The sequence below is a fragment of the Aotus nancymaae genome, unplaced genomic scaffold, assembly GCF_030222135.1.
Source record: "Aotus nancymaae isolate 86718 unplaced genomic scaffold, 86718_ANA_hifiasm-v0.15.2.pri h1tg000012l, whole genome shotgun sequence".
Taxonomy (NCBI): Eukaryota; Metazoa; Chordata; class Mammalia; order Primates; family Aotidae; genus Aotus; species Aotus nancymaae.
The window spans coordinates 30077284-30083451 of record NW_026988423.1 but is presented as its reverse complement, the minus strand read 5'-3'; positions in this window follow the sequence as shown (position 1 = coordinate 30083451).

Genomic DNA, 6168 nt, shown 5'->3' with positions numbered 1-6168 from the left:
CCTGCTACCATGCCCAACTAATTTTTTTATTTTTAGTAGAGACAGGGTTTCATCATGTTGGCCAGGCTGGTGTTGAACTCCTGACCTCAGGTGATCCACCTGCCTTGGCCTCCCAAAGTGCTAGAATTACACACGTGAGCCACCACACTGGGCCCAGCCTTTGTATTTTTAATAGAGATGACGTTTCATCATGCTGGCCAGGCTAGTCTTGAACTCCTGACTTCAAGTGATCCACCCACCTCGGCCTCCCAAAATGCTAGGATTACAGGCATGAGCCACCACACTCAGCCTAGAATCAAAATTTTTACAACTAGAAGCTGTTTACTGCAACATTCATTGTGGGTGAACCATAAGCCCAGATGTTAAGTGACTTAACCTGAAGCCCAGATGTTAAGGTCAGTGGCAGAACAAATACCCAGACCTCTCCTCTTTCCTCCAATTTCTGTGCACTAGGGAGGCGTTGGCCTCTACACCTTAGCCTAGTATCCAGCCACGTTCCGGAAACTACTCTCGTACTCCCAGCCTGATGAAACCCATGTTCTCTTTAAGGAAGGGAATACTTAAAATTAAGACCAACAAGATTAGAGAAGGGAATGAAGGATTCAGAAGAGTCAAGAAAGATATGTAGAAGACCTGAAGTAAAGGATCAACCTAGGATTTATATATGGACACTCCAGTAGGGAGGAGGCCTTTTATCTTGTTTGTTTCAGCCATGGGCAGGAATCTCATTTTCACTAAAAACAGAGCTAGGAATAGCCTTGCAAATGTCCTATTCTCATCTCATAAATGTATCCCTTCGTTTACTCCTTCACTAAAGTCATTATAAAGAGGAGACATTAACATTTCCTTTTGCCTAAATGAGTGAATCTCTGTAACTATTTATTATAAAGAACTACAATGAAATGATTTTTTTTTTTTTTTTTTTACTGTTTTTGAGTTTGCTTGTTTGTTTGTTTTGAGACAGGGTCTCACTCTGTTGGACCAGGTTGGAGTGCAGTGGCACGATCTCAGGTCACTATACCCTCAACCTCCAGGACTCATTTGATCCTCCCACCTCACCCTCCCAAGTATCTGGGACTACAGGCATGTGTCAGAGCACCAGGCTAATTTTTGTATTTTTAGTAGAGGCGGACTTTTGTCATGTTGTCCCAGCTCGTCTTGAACTCTGAGCTCAAGCAGTCCTCCTACCTTGGCCTCCCAAAATGCTAGGATTACAGACATGAAGCAACATGCTCACGCCTGTAATCCCAGCACTTTGGGAGGCCGAGGTGGGTGGATCACTAGGTTAGGAGTTTGAGACCAGCCTGGCCAACAAGGCAAAACCCCATCTCTACTAAAAGTACAAAAATTAGCCAGGTGTGGTGGCACATGCCTGTAGTCCCAGCTACTTGGGAGGCTGAGGCAGGAGAATTGCTTTAACGCAGGAGGCAAAGGTTGCGGTGAGCCGAGATCACACCACTGCACTCCAGCCTGGGCAACAGAGCAAGACTCGGTCTCAAAATAAATAAATAAATAAAAATTAATGAAATAAAATGAAATAAAATAAGCAGCTGGGTGCAGTGGCTCATGTCTGTAATCTCAGCACTTTGGGAAGCTGAGGTAGGCAGATCATTCAAAGCCAAGAGTTCGAGAACAGCCTCCCAACATGGCAAAACCCTGTCTCTACTAAAAATACAAAAATTAGCTGGGCGTGCTGGCACACGCCTGTTGTCTCAGCTACTTGGGAGGCTAAGGAATGAGATTTACTTCAAGCCAGGAGGCGGAGGTTGCAGTGAGCTGAGATTGCATCGCTGCACTCCAGTCTGGGTAACAGAGTAAGACTGTCTCCAAAATAATAAAATAAAATAAAGTAAAATCCATCTACTAAAGCTTAGAAATCTTGTTACAAAGAGACATAAGTGGTTTAATGATAAACTGATTATTGTGCTATTAATTACAACAATAGCTCTTCCTCCAAGCTCTATTCTTTCTCAAGAGTGTGAATTTAGAAAAGATTTTAGAAAGAATTTAGTAGGTATGATTCTATTCTGGCTTACTTGATGGGAGGAAATCTTTTAAATCTCAAAATGTATAAACAAATTTAAAATGAAAACCAATAATAATTAATACCTTGCATTTTTATTTTATTTTTTGAGACAGAGTTTCACTCTTGTTTCCCAGGCTTAATGGCACGGTATCGGCTCACTGAAACCTCCACCTCCCAGGTTCAAGCAATTCTCCTGCCTCAGCCTCCCAAGTAGCTGGGATTATAGGCATGTGCCACCATGCCTGGCTAATTTTGTATTTTTAGTAGAGATGGGGTTTCACCATGTTGGTCAGGCTGGTCTCGAACTCCTGACCTCAGGTGATCTGCCCACCTCTGACTCCAAAATTGCTGGGATTACAGGTGTGAGCCACTGCACCTGGCCTAATACCTTGCATTTTTTAAAAAGCCCTCACATACTTATGTATGATTAGATACTATTTGTGAGACAAAAAGGATGATATTATTTTTCAAATTTCACAAATGAGGAAGTTTGTGGCAGAGCACACTTAACTAAGAAGACTTGATCTCCAGTTTAGCAATGAACCTTAGTTTCTTTAACACAGGCTGCTAAAATAAATGGTATATGTATGAAGATGTTTTCTAACTCTGTGGATCTATGATTTAGTGAATTGGTAACAATACTAGATCTGGTGATAGTGACAGGAGGCAGCCAAATGCTAGGTAGATAGAGGCGGGTCCCCAGTGAAACCTCTCCTCCAGGCCCAAAACAGTTTAAAGCCTGAAAGCCAAGCCACAGGTTATAATACTCAGATGAGACTGAGAACTTGTCTTCCTGTTTAGCATGCTTTCCTCTGATTGATCCCAACCCTTCATCTATTTTACATATACCTATCCTTTCTTGATTGGTTTTCTACACTGTCGTGCCCACCTTTGAGTAGTGTCTTTGCTTTAGTCACAAACCAGTCATCAGCACACACTCCCCATCCTGTGCCTATAAAGACGCCAGACTCAGCCAGTAGAGGGGGAGATGGCCTGACTTTGTCAAAGACTACCTGCCCTTCTTGTCCTTTCTCCAGCTTCCCTCTCTGTTGAGAGTCATTTTCATCACTCAGAAAAATTCTCTGCCCTCAATATCCTTCTTCTTTTTTTTTTTGTCAAGACAGAGTTTTGCTCTTGTTGCGCAGGCTGAAGTGCAATGGTGCAATCTCAGCTCACTGCAATCTATGCCTCCTGGGTTTGAGTGATTCTCCTGCCTCAGCCTCCTGAGTAGCTGGGATTACAGGTACCTGCCACCATGCCCAGCTAAGTTTTTGTATTTTTAGTAGAGTCGGTGTTTCACCATGTTGGCCAGACTGGTCTCAAACTCCTGACCTCAGGTGGTCCACTCACCTCAGTTTCCCAAAATGCTGGGATTACTGGCATGAACCATCCTTCCCTGGCCTGCCATCCTTCAATCCTCCATATGACCTCATTCTTCTTGGACACTGAACAAGACCTTGGGACCCACCAAGTACAGGTACCTAGAAAGGCTGTCACACTGGCCCTTTGCCCTCACCAGCGGAGGGCAGCCATCCCACATGACAAAGCAAGGGGCCAACTGAGCTACTAACATGCTGCTGTCCGTGATGAAACTAAAGGAGCACTGTAACACCCGCTTTGAGGCTTCAGGGTCATGGGCACCTTCACCTGGGCACTGTTCCGCTCAAGGTGACATGCCTGGTCTGGTTGTGGGCCCCACACAGAGCTTGCTCCTGTGCCAGTGCCCAGAGTGGCTGGCTGGATCTTGATCTTGCTCGCTCATGTGCTCCTTTTTGCAAGTGGTTGAGTGCAGTGGGCCGAGTAGACAAGGCACACCTTCTGTGAATTCGTCGAAGGGGCCAAGAAAAATCCTGCATCACTAGGGGCCAGATCTCCTAGCTTCAAGCCTTGAATCTTCTAGGAGAGAGAGACGCTATGATTTATTAAGCATCTACTATGCCAAGTCTTTTATATATTTGTTATTTTAACAACCATTTGGGTGTTGTAACTAAAAATTATTACTATTGTATATATATTTTTTGACACAGGATCTTGTTCTGACACTGAGGCTGAGTGTAGTGGCATGATCATGGCTCACTAAAGCCTTGACCTCCCGGGCTTAAGCAATCCTCTTGCCTCAGCCTCCCAAGTAGCTGTTGTAGCTGATTTTTAAAAACATTCCATGCCTTCCTATCAAGAAAAAAACACTCCAACCAGGTTTGTCTGATGCCCAATTCCACAGCCTTTTCTTTACCATATTTGTGTTCCGTTATGGATCACAAAAGTCTTCCCATTTAAATTTAGGCTGTGTATTGTCATTATTAAAGTAGGGTTCCTCTTTGTTTTGCCTGTGGTTGCTAAAAAAAGAGAGAGAGAGAGAGAAAAGAACGTAAGTGTTGGCCATTATGGTGGCTCATGCCTGTAATCCCAGCACTTTGGGAGGCAGAGGTGGGTGGGTCACCTGAGGTCGGGAGTTTGAGACCAGCCTGACCAACATGATGAAACCCTGTCTCTACTAAAAATACAAAAATTGCTGGGCATGGTGGCTCACGCCTGTAATACTAGCACTTTGGGAGGCTGAGGCAGGCGTATCACCTGAGGTCTGGAGTTTGAGACCAGCCTGACCAACATGGAGAAACCCCATCTCTACTAAAAATACAAAATTAGCCAGGTGTGGTGGTGCATGCCTGTAATCCCACCTACTCGGGAGGCTGAGGCAGGAGAATCTCTTGGAACCGGGAGGCTGATGTTTCGGTGAGCCAAGATCATACCATTGCACTCCATCCTGGGCAACAAGAGCAAAACTGTCTCAACAACAACAACAAAAATACAAAAATTAACCAGGTGTGGTTGTGTGCACCTATAGTCCCAGCTACTCAGGAGGCTGACACAGGAGAATCACTTGAACCTGGGAGGCAAAGGTTGCAGTGAGCTGAGATCGTGTCACTGCACTCCAGCCTGGGCACCAGAGCAAGACTCTGTCTCAAAAAAAAAAAAAAATTGCTGTTCCTCATGGGCTTTACAGTTGCAACTCCCTGCTGGGAACCCAAAACCTTTTTTGCCAGGAAGGATAAAATCGTCTGAGGGTAGAATGTAAAAATGTACAGGTTAATAGAATTATGAAATTTAAGATGTTTAAACAGGCTTTATGTAAGATAGTTGTAACTCCTTTACCTAAATGTCTTATGAAAATGGGTATTGTATCTACTATGAAACTGAAGGCATGTTAATCTGCTCTTTTGAAAAAATATCAGTTGGACATGTTAATGGGAAATAGTAAAATCACCTGAGCCCACAAAGTATCAGGTAGAAGCTAGAGTGCTAGTTGGGACAAATCATTCCCTTCATAGCTCTTTTTGAAGTGTTTATTGGGGATAATGGCAAAGAAAACAAAACAAAAAACCCTTATAAGTACTTCCCAATGACAACTACTGGACAAGAAATTTCTACTTGAGGCTCATTTACTGCCTTGCTATGAAATGTTCACTGAAGCTACCCTTATGCTAATTGAAATAATGGTGCCCAGAAGAGTTCCATAATGAAATAAAATGAGTTTACAGAGGATCTTGCCACCTGGGGATACAAGGAGGAGCTACTCATAAGCAGGTAGCTTCTTTTTCCCTAGGACTAATTCTAACTATGTGAGGAGCTGCTAGATTCTACAGTGCCTGATAGACAGCTCTCATGAGCTATTTGGCTTATGAAGGGCATTTCCAAGGTGAACAAACATCTTGTTTGAAACTCCTGACCTCAAGTGATCTGACCGCCTCGTCCTGCTAAAGTGCTGGGATTACAGACATAAGCCACCGCACCCGGCCAGGAACAGCAAATTTGATAAGGCTTCTCAAACAGTCTTGTGATTCTGCAGGAGGGAAATGCATGTAAAAGGGGACTTCTTAACCCCCAAATTTTTCATGACGTGGGTAATAGGCATATTCAGTGGGAGGATATCCCATTTATCATAAAGCCAGTCATTGCTCTCATATGAAGCATATTATTCAATAACTGCTTCATTTGGGGTGCTTCACTTGGTATTGTATAGGGAGAGCTGGGTAGTCTCCTTCATAGGGCAAATAGACCTTACAGCAGCATTTATCCGGTCCACTAGCTAATCATTCTTTCAGGAATAACCTCCTGTGCATTTGGATTACATATACTCATCA